General features: G+C 40.9%; 1 protein-coding gene and 1 pseudogene across 4 annotated transcripts in view; one reads left to right on the forward strand and one right to left on the reverse strand.

Annotated features, from left to right (window-relative positions):
- Positions 1–901: 901 nt before the first annotated feature.
- Positions 902–15,463, reverse strand: LOC140845582 (DNA replication complex GINS protein PSF3-like; annotated as a pseudogene).
- A 35-nt stretch (positions 15,464–15,498) lies between these two features.
- LOC140845543 (coiled-coil domain-containing protein 102A-like) overlaps positions 15,499–15,813 on the forward strand; it is a 51,027-nt gene continuing 50,712 nt past the window's right edge. For all 4 annotated transcript variants that reach the window (XM_073219976.1, XM_073220015.1, XM_073220055.1 and 1 more), the window contains exon 1: positions 15,499–15,806. The gene's annotated coding sequence lies outside the window, so the exon portion shown is untranslated. The remainder of the gene's footprint in view (positions 15,807–15,813) is intronic.

Here is a 15,813-nt window from a genome sequence, read left to right on the forward strand (position 1 = left end):
TTCTGTGGGGTCCGTCATGATTTTTCCTTTCTCGTTTCTGATTCTGTTGATGTGTGTTGACTCTCTTTTCCTCTTAATAAGTCTGGCTAGAGTCTTATCTATTTTGTTTATTTTCTTGAAGAAACAGCTCTTGGTTTCATTGACTTTTCTATTGTTTTATTCTTCTCAATTTAATTTATTTCTTCTCTGATCTTTATTATGTCCTTCCTTCTGCTGACCTTAGGCCTCATTTGTTCTTCTTTTTCCAATTTCGATAACTGTGACCTTAGACCTTTCATTTGGGACTGTTCTTCCTTCTTTAAGTATGCCTGGATTGCTATATACTTTCCTCTTAAGACTCCTTTTGCTGTATCCCCCAGTAGTTGGGGCTCTGTGTTGTTATTGTTGTTTGTTTCCATATATTACTGGATCTCCATTTTGATTTGGTCATTGGTCCATTGATTATTTAAGAGCGTGTTGTTAAGCCTCCATGTCTTTGTGAGCCTTTTTGCTTTCTTTGTACAATTTATTTCTAGTTTTATGCCTTTGTGGGCTGAAAAGTTGGTTGGTAGGATTTTAGTCTTTTGGAATTTACTGAGGCTCTTTTTGTGGCCTAGTATGTGGTCTATTCTGGAGATTGTTCCATGGGCACTTGAGAAGAATGTGTAGCCTGTTGCTTTTGGATGTAGAGTTCTGTAGATGTCTATTAGGTTGACCTGTTCTAGTCTGTTGTTCAGTGCCTCTGTGTCCTTACTTATTTTCTGACTGGTGGATCTGTCCTTTGGAGTGAGTGGTGTGTTGATGTCTCCCAAAATGAATGCATTGCATTATGTTTCCTCCTTTAATTCCTTTCGTATTTGTTTCACATATGTTGGTGCACCTGTATTGGGTGCATATATATTTTGTTCAGTGCCTTTGTGTCCTTACTTATTTTCTGACTGGTGGATCTGTCCTTTGGAGTGAGTGGTGTGTTGATGTCTCCCAAAATGAATGCATTGCATTATGTTTCCTCCTTTAATTCCTTTCGTATTTGTTTCACATATGTTGGTGCACCTGTATTGGGTGCATATATATTTATAATGGTTATATCCTCTTGTTGGACTGAGCCCTTTATCATTACGTAATGTCCTTCTTTATCTTTTGTTACTTTCTTTATTTTGAAGTCTATTTTGTCTGATACTGGTATTGCAACACCTGCTCTTTTCTCTCTGTTGTTTGCATGAAATAACTTATTCCATCCCTTGACTTTAAGTCTGTGCATGTCTTTGGGTTTGAGGTGAGTCTCTTGTAAGCAGCATATGGATGGATCTTGCTTTTTTATCCATTCCATTACTCTGTGTTTTTTGATTGGTGCATTCAGTCCATTTACATTTAGGGTGATTATTGAAAGGTATGTACTTATTGCCATTGCAGGCTTTAAGTTTTTGGTTACAAAAGGTTCAAGGTTAGCTTCTTTACTATCTTACTCTCTAACTTAACTTGCTTATTGAGCTGTTATAAACACGGTCTGATGATTCTCTATTTCTCTCCCTTCTTATTCCTCCTCCTCCCTTCTTCATATGTTGGGTGTTCTGTTCTGTGCTCTTTTTAGGAGTGCTCCCATCTAGAGCAGTCCCTGTAAGATGCCCTGTAGAGGTGGTTTGTGGGAGGCAAATTCCCTCAACTTTTGCTTGTCTGGGAATTGTTTAATCCATCCTTCATATTTAAATGATAATCATGCTGGATACAGTATTCTTGGTTCGAGGACCTTCTGTTTCATTGCATTAAGTATATCATGCCATTCTCTTCTGGCCTGTAGGGTTTCTGTTGAGAAGTCTGATGATAGCCTGATGGGATTTCCTTTGTAGGTGACCTTTTTTTCTCTCTGGCTGCCTTTAATACTTTGTCCTTGTCTTTGATCTTTGCCATTTTAATTATTATGTGTCTTGGTGTTGCCCTCCTTGGATCCCTTGTCATGGGAGTTCTGTGTACCTCTGTGGTCTGAGAGGCCATTTCCTCCCCTAGTTTAGGGACGTTTTCAGCAATTATGTCTTCAAAGACACTTTATATCCCTTTTTTCTCTCTTCTTCTTCTGGTACCCCTATAATGCAGATTTTGTTCCATTTCAATTGGTCACACAGTTCTCTTAACAATCTTTCTTTCCTGGAGATCCTTTTATCTCTCTCTGCATCAGCTTCTCTGTGTTCCTGTTCTCTGTTTTTTAGTCCATTAATGGTTTCTTGCATCTTGTCCATTCTGTTTTGAAGTCCTTCCAGAGATTGTTTTATTTCTGCATTCTCTCTCCTTAGTTCTTGCATATTTCTCTGCAAGTCCATCAGCATGTTTATGACTTTTGTTTTGAATTCTTTTTCAGAAAGATCGGTTAAATCTATGTCCCCAGGTTCCTTCTCAGGGGAAGATGTAGAAGATGTTGAAGCTGTCTTGGTTAGTCTTATCTGGATCAAATTTTCTTGCCTTTTCATGTTGATAGGTGCAATGGTGAGCTATTGACTTGTCTGTCAGCTGGGAGTGTCAAGATTCTTTCCACTTGGCTCCTGGCCTTTCTTTACTGGAACAACTGCGACCCCTAGTGGCTTGTGTTGGGCAATTGCATGTAGATTGTGTCTCTGTATCTTGCCCAGCCAATATGGAGGAAGCTCCCTTGCTGTGGGCATGGCCAGCCTCAGGCTGCTACTCTGCTATGGTGGTGCCTTGGAGGGGTAATGGACAGGGGGCTCCTTGGCTGTTTACCTCCATGAGGGGACTCAGAGCTGTTGCCCCGGGGGTTAGTGTGCCCGGAGTTCCCTGGAATTTCCAGCTGCTGGACTGTGACCCGGGACGCTTCTGTCCAGCCATGGGGTCCCTGTCCCTTTAAGACTTTCAAAAAGAACTTGCTCTTTGTCACAGGGGCGCTGGCTTCGGGACTCGCTCACAGGTCTTACTGTCCTGCTTCCCTAGTTTCCATTACCCCATGCATGCACAGTCTGCGCTCTGGTGCGGATGTCTAGGGCTGGGTGTTTAGCAGTCTTGGTCTCCCTCTCCCTCCCCAGTCCGACTCCTCTCCTCCCGCTGGGAACTGGGGTGAGGGGCCTCGGGTCCTGCCAGGCTGTGGCTTGTATCTTACCCCTTTCACCAGGCACTGGGTTCTCGCAGGTGTGGATGTAGTCTGGCTGTTGTCCTGTGTCTTCTGGTCTCTCTTTTAGGGATAGTTGTATTTGTTGTATTTTCAAAAATATATGTTTTTGGGAGGAGATTCCCACTGTCCTACTCACGCCGCCATCTTGGCTCCACCCCACTCAAATTTTATTGATTTCTTTAAAAAATGTCCTCAAAATTGGAGAAGCTGATTTTCACCACTGGCCACACATGATCATGATGTATCATGTTACATGCAGAGTTCTCCCTAACAACCTTTGAAATGATCTAGAGATTCAGCCAGTAGGATCCTCTGAAATGTTGATCAAGGTCTGAGCTGGTTCAAAACCTGGGGAATTTTTTTCTGGGATGCTCAATTACTTGAAAAGAAGCACATTCCTTAATATTTATCTAAACTTTTAGATAAAGAAGGGAACAGTAAATGCTAATTCGAAAATGACAGCATCTTTTGAAAACCTTTTGAAATGCTTTGCTCCTCCTGAGCTTAAGTCATAGCTGAGTGCCAAGGCCTCTTGTTCCATTAAGATAAGGCCGCTCTCTGGGAACAACTGTTGTCATCTCTCCACTTGGGAAATGTTGGCTGTTAATACTAGTTTGTCTCTAGTCTTTCTTCAAGCATGAAAATGCATCCTCACCACACTTCTCCTTCAATAAATCACACCATCCTTCTCTCTCTCACCTCTTTTGTTGCCCTTGAATCTGTACCCCTTAGCTACCCATTTGCTTCACTGCATCCAAAGAAAACTGTCCTCAGGGAAGAATTTTAGTTGCACGAAGGGAGCCAAGCAATTCAAGTGGGGATCAAATAAACTTCTCTCTACATGTGATTATCATAAAGATTTAAAAGTCTAGGCTTTAAAAAAAACTTCAATAGGTGGGAGATGTTTGCAAGGATTAGTGGGTTCTGTGCTCTTGCCCTTTATGGAATCTGAAACACCAGCAGTTCCCAGGCACTATTTTCAGAGGTGTGCTGACACTTGTTAATAATGTCAGTGCAGAAAGCCATGCTGGTTTTAATCTCATTTAGACACAAAGAAAATTAGCTAGTATGTGCCAGAAGGGAAAGGGGAGGAAATTATGCTATTGCTATCAGAGGGCAAATGCTCAAAGTTTTAAGTAAAATCAAAGAGGCCTTTTCCATCAGATGCCATTACTAGAGAAAAAGTGAAATTTGCAGGTGAAAAGCAAACACCAACCTTCCTTCTTCATGAGCTAACCAGCAGTTTGCTCCTGGGCAAAGCCTAACAGGCCCCAAGTCAGCCCCAGCTAACCATGTCAATGCAGCAAAACTTTTCCAACAAGCTAAGCTGCTGAAACTAATGTAGGAGTCTGATATTGTTTTGCATTCAAAAATGACTGCCCCTTACAGGCAATGTAGGATTTTGGATCAGATTCTGGAACAGGAAAAGGACATTAGTGGGAAATCTAGCAAAATCTGAATAAAGCCTATGGCTTAGGTAACAATGCTTAGTAAATGTGCTATGATTAAAGAAGATGTCAGGGAAAGCTGGGCTATGGGTAGAGGGGAGCTCTCTACACTCTCTTTACAACTGTTCTGTATCTAAAATTATTTCTAAATCAGAGTTTATTGAAATGATGCCCTTTTAAATGACTTGAGTCTGATCTCTGAAATGCCCATATGCAAAGGGGCCTCATTTGCACCTTCCTCTGGACCACAGAGGAGGCAGCAGGACAGCATTCCCCTGAAGAATGTTTGTCCCAGGGGAAGGCTGCTGGGCAAGCAAGCTCTGTCTCCTTGCACCGGGTCTCCCTGGATTAGCTAGGCAGAAATACAGCAGTCTGGCATAAGCGACAAAATGAGCTCGCACCAAAGCCAGCCGAGACTGTCACCTGTGTTAATCAGCTGCTGTCACGAAGAAGGTGGTTACACAGTTTCTCAGGCTTACGCTTGATTCACTGTATATTTTATTCACTACTCATCAAGGGTGGGAGATTTATTGCTCATTCAAAATGGTAACGTCAAGAGTTGGCAACAGAATTTCAAATTTTAGACACTTTTCTTTAGGTTTAGGGCATTTAATTCTTTTAAAAATTGTTTCTATGTGTATTCAGCATTAAAATTTTCAGTTTCCCCATACTAGGTAAGGATTGTTGAAATTAAGGTTCTTACAGTTCAGCATCTATCTTATATTTTGTTACTTCAAATATAGACTTCGCTCTTGAACACAAAGACATTTACTTAAAAAAATACACATGCCTCTGCACAGTTGTTTTCTTTTGCCAAGATCAGTGTGAAATACTGTATTTTCACTCAAACACAACTGTTTTAAGCATAAGAAGAGAAGCTCTTTTGGGGTTTCTTGGAGGATGGAGGAAGAGCAGAGAACAGATAACCTTGCAGCAGGACTGACTTCTGTATCAACCTGAGTGAGTCACTCAATACTTCTGCATTCTGGTTTCACTACTTCACATATGTTCCAGAAACTTCTCAGGTCCAGTGGTGCTGAGAGAATCATCAGAAGTTCTTAAGATGCTAAGAAATCTCTTAGGCAGAAGGTGAAAATTTTATTTGAAATAAGAAATTCCTTCTGCCATAGAAGCAGTAAGAATTTAGTACCACATCACTGGCGTAAAGATGGCCTTTTCAACCAATGGTGCTGGGATGGTGGGCTGGCCATTTTCTCTGACACAGGGAGGGTTTTGAGCAAAGAATGAACAAGATTGGATTAACTTCTGCACAAGCCCACTCTGGCTGCTACAGGGAGAAGAGTCTGAAGGTGGGGTGGAGGTTGAATGCAGCAGTCAGTTGGGAGGCAACTGCAACCGTGCAGTACAGGACTGGAGGTGGTGAAGAGGTGGTTAGATTCTGCAAACGACTTGCAGGTAGATCCAAAAGATACGGAAGTAAGAGCAGGGCCAAGGAGGCCACCTGGGTTTTTGTCCTGAGCAACAGGGAAGGACGGAGTTGTCCACAACAGAGATGAGGTAGTATAGGAGGAGCAGACCGAGAGGAAGACTAGGAGCTCAGTTTCAGCCATGTTGGGGTAGATGTAGTAGAATGTCTAACAGGTGGCTGGATGCAAGTCTGGGGTTGGAGGGAGTGATCTGAGCAGATTGAATTTGGGAGGCATTAGCATACAGACAGGATTTAAAGCTTGACACTGGAGATCCCCGAGGAAGTGAGACTAGCTAGAAGGGATCCAAGGATTGAGCCTGGAGCCATCCAAAATTCAGAGGTCAGGGAGAACAGGAGGAATGGACCCAGGATACCAAGCCTGGCCCGGCCCTCTGGCAGCTCAGACCTCCCAGGGAACTCCCAAAGACACTGAGGTCTTTTCTATATCATTAAAGTCAGAGTTACCTGGCAACACGGTCTTTAAGAGGAAAGGGTAGACATTTCCCTCTTGATTTTAAGAGCAATTTGGTATTTGAGTCAATTTGTTGACTCATTTTGAAAAAATTCACCTCTTTGAGGAGACCAAATAATGCAAAAGACTGACTTAGAGAGGATCGCAGGGGAAAGGGGTAGTAATCAACAGGCTTGAAGGCAAATCTGTACTTGAGTATGGGTTTCAAAGCTACTTGTAAAAACTGTTCAAAATTTAAAACAATAAGTTCTGTACATACATACCCACATAGCCCTGGTACATGGACCTTGAACAATTTTTATTTTTTAATAAGGAGAAAAATGGAAGCAGCCTTAGGACTGGCTTTAAATATGAAGCTATCTGTGAAAATAATGAATCCAAAAATCAAATAATATACTTTTCTCACTCTGACTGTAAACTGTCCCTGGGGCTGTGGCTGTATGTCCATGCTGTGGCAGAATGGTTGGGACCCAGCACAGTCCTACAGGGAATGTTCCTCAAGATTTATAAGCACAATGCAAATGGAAGAGCAGTTGCTAAAACATGGACTTAATGATAAATTTCTGTCAAATAGAGTCAAAGACAATATTCTCTCATGGCTTTGCCTGAGCATCTGTAGTACTTGAGTTACAGAAATAGTACTTGTTCAGAATGTATTCATGTGCAAAGTGGATCATTTATTTAACACCAAAATCAAATTATAAAAACATCAGTTACAACAGGCATTTAAAAAGCATTTCTAACATTCTAAGCTTGCATCAAGACAGCTCCACAACCTGGATTCCCAAAACCCTCTGTAAGTTATAATGACAAAGAAAATTTTCACTGGTTGTGGGAAGATGATGTGGAGACAGTTGCCCTGTGAACAGTGGCTGACAGGGAATGCTGTTTCTTCCTCGGCTTGAGGTTTCCTGCTTGATCTTCAGGGGAAGAGTTTTGTGCTTGCTTAAACAGATTCTCAGTAAAGGGACAGGAATCCTCTATGTAATGTCACAAAATTTATTGAAGAGAGAAAGCCATAATCAAGGTCTCATGCCCACTTACATTTACCATTGCTAACATCTCAAACAGAGCTCTTCCTAACCAGTAACCTTAAAGTCTTGATTTCCATGTTGTAAGGGCTGGTTAACACCCTTTAATAACTACTTTGCAATTCCAAACAACTCCCTGACAGCTTTTATAGGGAGGGAATGGAATAACTGTGCATGTGCTTCTAAAGATCGAGGACACAAAAGCAGCTATTTAACCATTTCCCCCATAGGTTGACAGGAGAGGTATGTGAAGTCCAGTTCATGAAGCCCTGATTACCGAAGAGGAAAGCAGCATCTTCATTTTTATAAAAGCCTTGCCATTCACCTGCTCTTCCTTTTCCTTCCTTATTCTTGGCCACTGTGTTTGGAAATGGGAGTAATTCCCCACAGGCAGGTGGTATTTACAAGTAAGGCCAGAGTCCTGGATGTGCCATCCTTGGAGCAACCATGAGGCAGACGAGGCGATTAAGTCCAAGAGAACATTTTGTGAACAGGCTACAATAGCCCATTTGTACCTGTACTTTAAAGGAGCTGGAGAAACCGGGCATTGGAGGCCATCCAAACTCCCAGGCTCAAGGAATCCCAGTCCCAACTCTGTTTTAATGCTTGTATTAATGATCCTTATTTGTGGAAGACTTTGATTTCTCCTTGGCTGTGGGTTCCTGGGTTAAGTAAGCCTGGGTTATAGGTCAGAAGGCTGGGACAGACTCATAGGGCCAGGCATATTGTCCAGTTTGTTCTCTTCCACCCAGATAGTAGCCTCCTGAGATGGCTGCAGGCAATAAGCCATGAGATGGGCAATTGGGCAATGACTCTGGCCCTTTATAGGCAGAATAGGCTCCTATCAAGGATACCCAGAGGGATAAGTCTACAAGGAGCAATTCTGTGTTCTTCTGATCTTCAATCGTCCATGTCACTGAATTTTCTTTTCTTGTAGTTCTGAACGAGGGTGAAAGCTATGATCTGAGAAGCCTGCCCCTTCTCCCAACACTGAAAGTCATTCAGTCCTTTCTGCCCTATTTGAAATAAGCCCCTCTCCATCTCATCTAGCCTGGCAACCAGTGCTGAAGTGTCCTCATTGTAGGCATTCTGGGAGGAGTCCATGATGCAGAAAAAATGTCCAATAAATGTTTGAAGAAAAAGGCAGTGAGAGAGATCAGATTCATCTTTATCCCTGAACATTTAGATGACACAAAGGCAAAGAATTTGGTCTTGGACATAGTCTTCTGCCCAGGTAAGTTATTCCACATTGGCAAGCCTCAACTTCCTTGTGTGTGAAATGGGTTGATATGAAAATCCAACAGGTTGTTCTCAATGAACTGATACATGTAGAGCACCTACCAAATGGCTCATAAGAGCAAGCTCCTTGAAAAGCATTACCCATCACTCTTACCAGTAGCTAAGGCCACCACAATGTACTGGGATCACATGCAGACAGGTTTCAACCAGGACTCCTGATTTAATTGAATTAGCTTCTGTTTTTTTTCAGTCTGAAAGCAGGCTGGAAACACATATGATCTAGGGGTGTTATTTTACAATAGGGTTCTGAGCCCAAGCCACAACCCCTGCTTCAGTTTCTTCAACTGTTTCACAGTGATGTTTCCTTATATATAAGCAGTTCTAATGTATAGCACTTCACAGAAGTGATGGGAAAAAAAACCCATACAACTCACAAGAAAAGGGCAGTTCTTCAATTTAAGAACATGTCCTGGCGACATTATCAGACAAATGGATTTTCCTCACTTTTAGCTTTCTGCTCAAAGTTTTGTAAGCTCAAACTATTTATAGTCTATGTATTGACTTCTTTTTCTGAATGGGGAGCAACAAAGTTTTTCTTTACCATCTACATTAAAACCAGCACTAGCACTAGTATATGTTAGGCCAAACAACCCCTGAGTCTGATGGAGGGTATCTGCATGGTCCAGGGAGCAAATGTGCATTGAACCAACATTTCTCATGAAGTTAGAAATGAGGACATAAAACAAGAGGTAGGAAGGATGGTTTCTTCTAATATTAACAGAATAAAAAATAATTACAAAAAGTTAAAATAAGATTATTTTGTGAAGGATGATAAGTATGTGTTAAACACTATTTGTATCGTCCATGGAAAATAATAGCAATAGTTACTGTTTATTAAATGGCACTACATAATCTCACTACAACTCTACTGTAAGTTTGGCACTAGCATTATCTCCATTTTACAGATGAAGATTTATATTTTATTGATGCCTAGAGGGATCATGCAGCTTGACCAAGTGACCCAACTAGTACATGGCTGGGCCTGGTCTTAACCCCACAGTAAGGGAAGGGAACAAATAACCAAAAAGTGCATCTATTTCTGACAAGAAGCCTCAGACTGGTACTGGGGCGGGGCTGGGACCGTGAGTCTAAGTGCCTGTCACCTGTATTCAACCACTGCCCCTTTCTTATTTCCAGGACTTCCTGTTGGTCCTAACTCTTAGCAAGCAAGCATGAAGTGCAGTGGACAAGCAAACACAGTGCACCTGTAGGCTGACATGGAATAGCAATCAACTACTTGTGTAAATTATATTTTTCCCTGGACAGGAGCTGGCTCCTAAGACATGTGCAATGCCATAGGTTTTCACATCACTTACTTACTTGCAGGAGAGACTGGGAAATATCTGTATTCTCTGGACTGTCAAAATGCAGGGGTTGGGAGCCAAACCCGTAGAAATGTGGCACCATTTTGTGGAGGTCCACCACATTGGCATCTGCACTGAACACAGTCCTCCAACCTTCTTGGTAAATCATGGGAAGTTCCACAGAAAGGATCTGCTGCCTGTTGTCAAACAGTCCTTTTGCCAGCCACAAGGGGAATTCAAGCTTTGAGCCCTGCATCAGGCAGGAATGTAGATTTTAAAACAAGTAACATAGTAAATAGGTGTGACTGAAAGGAAATAAATACACCTTGCCTCAGTGAATTTCAAAATTGCTTGTTCTCTTTGAGGGAATGATTGTCACATGCAGATCTGGTTATGGCCTGAAGAAATGAATTATGTGGGTTGAAAGTTCTATGTAATGATGGAATGGAGAAAGAAAATGGATTTATACAACAGAAACATAGTAGAGAACAAAAATGTGGTATAAAGGGAAAGTTTTCTAACTAACATAAATAAAAATTGTTCAGTTGTAGATGTTTCCTGTACTATAAAAGTGTTAAATTCTCATAGAGCAGAACTCCTGCAAAAGTTGGGAGCGGTTTGGAGGAGGAGCTTTTTGCAAACCTCACAAGACTGGGGAGACAAATACTGAGTTCAAAGCTCCCAAAGAAGCCAGGATATGAGGCACTAAGATTTGAGAAAGAAGGGAGAGAAATAAGCCCAGTATTTGGTACCAGACATAAGAGCAATTAGGTATCAATTTTAAAAATCAAATGGAAATTCAAGAACTGAGAAATGCAATAACTGAACTTAAGAACTCAACAGATTCAGTCAAATTTAACAGGTTTACCAGATTTGACATGAGGGATCATGAATTGAAAAGTTCAATAGAAAATACTCACGTTAAAGCATACAGAGTAAGTACAGGAAAGAGCGTAAGAGACATATGGAATACAGTAAAAATAAACAAGGAATAAGTAAGTCTTACATGCATGTAACTTGAATCTTAGAAGGAGAGGAGGAATAGATTAAGGAAAAAGTAGCTGATGAGACAATGGCCATACATTTTCTAAAATTAAAAAGAGATATCAAAGCACAGATTCTAGGAACATTATGAATACTACACAGGATACATATTAATAAAACCATAACTAGGCACATCTTAAATTGTTGAAACATGAAGACAGAAAATGTGAAAAGCAATTGCTGGTGAAGTAAGGGACACATTTCTTTAAAGAAGGAGCAGTGAGAGATAAAGCCAACTTTTCAAGAGAAATCATAAAAGCCACAAAACAACTAAAATAAATGACACCTTTTAAAAAGCACTGGAAAGAAGATAACTGCTAATCTAAAATTCTATACCCAGTGAAAATATCCTTTAAAAGCAAAGTGAAATAAAGGCATTTTCAGACAAAAAGTGTGCAGAAAAGAGTTAACCTAGCAAGCCTGCAACTACTCTCCTTCGAAAGGTCTGCTTGTGAGGTCAGCCATTGGTTGGTGTCTTGGAACTTGGGATTTCAGAAGGGCTCCCACCATTCTCAGAATTGGTAAGAGCTCCTCACAGTGCTTAAACTGTACAATGTGGTTTATGCCAAACACCTGCTTTCCTTCTGAAAGTCTGGAATCTTGGTATGTGCTTTATAGAGAGTGCCTGTGTAACCAGCCCTCAATAAAACCTCAGGTACTGATTCTCTGCTGACCTTACCTAGTAGACAGTAATTCACACGTTACAATTTATTATGGGAGAAATTAAGTGCATCCTGTGTGATTTCACAGGGACAGGACTCTTGGAAGCTTGCGTCTGGTTTCCTGTGAACTTCATCCCATGCACCCTTTCTCTTGGCTAACTTTGCTCTGTATCCATTCATTGTATTAAAATTTAAAGATAAGAATGATTATATGCTGAGTCCTCTTAGTGAATCATCAAATCTGGGGTTGATCTTGTGGGCCCTTGGTACAGATAGCACTGGAGAATTTATCACCAGAAGACCCAGAGTAAGGAAATTCTGAAGTGAGAATGAAAATGATCCCTGAAATAAAGGCAGAAATGAAGGAAGAAAAACAAGAGTAATAGAAAGAGTGAACAAGGGGGTAAATATAACAATAACAATAACATAAATAATACTAATAATGTCTTATAGGGTTTAAAATGAGTCAAATTAGAATACATGACAATAACACAAAAGAAAAGAGGAAGAAATAGAATTAAAGTGTTCTCTGGTTCTAGCACTGTCTGTGAAATGGTGAAAACAGCAATTCATATAACATTCTTATTAGTAAAAAATGTGTAATATTTAAGGTAGCCACGAAAATAAAACTTAAACAACTAAATAAATGAATAAAAAGGTAAATGGATAATCACCAAATTGATTAATCCAAAAGAAGTGAAGAAAGGAAAGAAAAGGAGACAAAAACAGACACGACACAAACAAAATAGCAGAGAGGCAAAACTAAGCACAAGTATATTAATAATTAAATTAAATGCAAACAGATTAAATACACCAATTAAAAACTGCTAAATGGAATAAAAACAAAACCCAACTACATGCTGCTTAAAAGAGGCATACCTTAAATATAAAGAGACAGTAAGGTTGAAAATAGAATGGAAAGAATGTCATGCAAACAGTGATCAAAAGAAAGAACATTACTAGAGATAAAGGGGACATTTGACAATAATGAGTCATATATCCACAAGAAAAATATAAATACCTGTCTACACTGACTGAAGTAAAAGGAGAAATAGACACATCTATAATCATAGTGGAACATTTTAATATTCTCTCTAGAGAAATGAGAAATAGCAAACAAAAACTCAGTGAAGAAAGTAGATCTCAACAAACCAAACAGCAACTTTGACCTAATTTACAGATAGAGATTATTTATTACACACCATGACTTCATAAAATACATCTTTTCAAGTGCCCTAGAAGGGTTAAATTGATCGTATGCTGTGGCATGAAGCAAGTGTTAAATTTAGAAAGACTGAAATCATTGAGACTACGTTCCCTGGCCACAGTGGAATTAAGCTAGAAATAAAAAACAAAAAAGAGAAACAGTAAAACCCCAAAATGCCTGAAAATAAGCACTAGTCTTCTAAATAGCCCATGAGTCAAAGAAGAATTACAATGGAAATTAGAAAATATTTTGAACTTATTCATAATGGAAATACAATGAATCGAAACTTTTGGAATGCAATTAAAGCTGTACGTAGAGGAAATGTACAGCTATAAATACATACAGGTTCCCACAGATGTAGTGACCTAGGGCCCATCTCAAAATGGAGGGACAACAGAAAATTAAGTCCAAAGAAAGTGGAAGGAAAGAATAAAGAACTTAATGACTTAGAAAATGGGTACAAAAGAGAAAATTGACAGAGCCATAGTTAGTTCTTTTAAAAGAACAGTATAATTGATAAACTCCTAGCAAGATTGATTAAGAAAGAGCATTATTTATCAATATCAAGAATAAAAATCAGGACACTGCTACAATCCTACAAATGTTAAAAGGATAGTAAAAGAATATTTTAAACATTAAACCACTATATCTGAAAATTTAGATGAAAATTGTCTAATTCCTAGGGACAAAAACCAAGGTACCAAGAGTAACACATGAAGAAGTAGACAATCTGAATAGTCCTATCTATGAATGAAATTGTCATTAAAAACCTTCCCACATACATCTCCCATGCAGAATTCCAAATAATTTATGTAGACACTCTGCCCTCAAAGAAGTGGAACATAACTCCCCACTTCCTAAGTATGACTGCATATAATGACTTCTATCCAAAGAGTACACTATGGAAAAGTGGAAAAAAGAGTAACATTATAGTGAAGAATCCTGACAAACACCACCTCTGCCAGGTGATCAAGGCTCACATCCATGTGTATGTTCATACTATATAGCACTGGCATGATGTGATGAAAATGTCACTTTACCTCTATACTCTTCCTCCTCAAAACCCATAACCGCGGTCTAACTATGAGAAAAAAACAGACAAATTCCAGTTGTGGAACATTCTAAAAAATTACTGACCAGTGCCCCACAAAACTGCCATGGTCATTAAAAACAACAAAGTCTGATAAACTGTCACATACTAGAGAAGCCTAAAAAGACATGACTGCTAAATGCAGTGTGGTACCCTGGCTGGGATCCTGGCAGAGAAATAGGACATTAGGGAAAACGAAGGAAATATAAAAAAAGCATGGGCTGCACATCTCTGTTTACCAATGTATATGAAAGGAAACCTTTACCTACTTTAATGTAAAGTCAGTAGATTATATATAAATTTAAAAAAAAATCAAGCAGATACGTTTAATACTATGAGTTGAGTTAGAAATATGGAGGTGAATCTTGAAGAAACTACTAAACATAGTGGACAGACCCCCTGGATCTGAAAAGGAAGAGGTGAGGGGAGAGCAAAGCAGGGCCCGTTATAAACCTTTTTTGTACTGTTTTGACTATTAAAATTTTCTGTATGTATTACTTTAATAAACTCAAAACAGACCAAAAACACTCTTCCTAACAAACTTTAGGTGGGAAAATAAATAACCATTAAGACTCATGTTCTTGGGACAAACTTGTATTTGAAGTGGTACAGCCCCAAGTTCAAATCCCAGCTCACCACTTACAGTGGGACCCTGACCAAGTTACGCTTGTTTCCTTGTTCGTAATGATACCTAACCGTAGGGCTGGTGAAGAATTAAAGTAATAGATGGAAAAGTTTACACTCCCTACTCCAGCCAGCATTGAAGCCCTCAGAAAACGACTGCTGTCTGTCATTATGTAGGAATGAATCTAGCAATTTGCGGTTCCCAGACTTAGCGCAGGTGTTGCAGATTCCAAAGCTGTTGTTTTAAGGTAAACGTGCTCACAACCTTGACCCTTAAGTATTCGTAGGCGCCAGTCCTTACTCATTCAGCACATGGGTGTGGGGACAGACTGCTGAATTCGGACAGTTTCATAAATGAAATCAGTGTTGGAAGGAGCCTGAAGACCTCGAACAGACCCGTCTTCCGTCGGGGGGCGCAGGCCAAGCCCGGAGGCCACTGGCGCGCTCTGGGTCCAGGGAGTGGAATCGGCGGCGCGCACGGCCCCGCCCCCACCCCGGGACTACAAATCCCAGGGCGCAGCGCGGGAGCCGGGCGTCGCAGCCTTTTCAGGTGACAGTCCGCGCGGAAAGATTACCTGAGGGATCGTGTTGTCAGTCTGTCCCCCGGCTCCGCTCGGGGAAGAAAATGCCGAGTCGAGGCACGGGGGTCTCTGTGCGTACCGGGAGCTTCTCGTGGGACAACAGAATGTCGTCCAACGAAAGAAAGTTCTCCTCAGGCCCCAGCTCCCCCGACTCCACCCGGAAATAAGCCTCCGACATGGCGGTGACTCAAGCTTCTCTGCTTCCACTGCGCTATTCGGGGAGCCCGGATGTAAAAGGAGGAGGAGGAGCTGGTCAGCACTGTGAGGATTGAGAGGTCGCTGCAGCCGCGGGGCCGGATTGAAATTCTTCCCGCGCCGAAGGCGGGACCAGACCAAAGCAGTCGATCCGTGTGAGTCCGTCCAGGCAGAAGCAATCGACAAAGCCTGCGGATTTGCGGATTTGGTCCGCCGCGATCCTTGGAGAGTGAGCAGTAGGCAGGTCGACCAGAAGTGTTCTGACTGCAGCCCAATGTGGGAACCTGAAAAAGAAGCTGGACATGCCCATTGAAGCGGCAGAATGTGTATGTA

The sequence above is a fragment of the Manis javanica genome, chromosome 1, assembly GCF_040802235.1.
Source record: "Manis javanica isolate MJ-LG chromosome 1, MJ_LKY, whole genome shotgun sequence".
Classification (NCBI taxonomy): domain Eukaryota; kingdom Metazoa; phylum Chordata; class Mammalia; order Pholidota; family Manidae; genus Manis; species Manis javanica.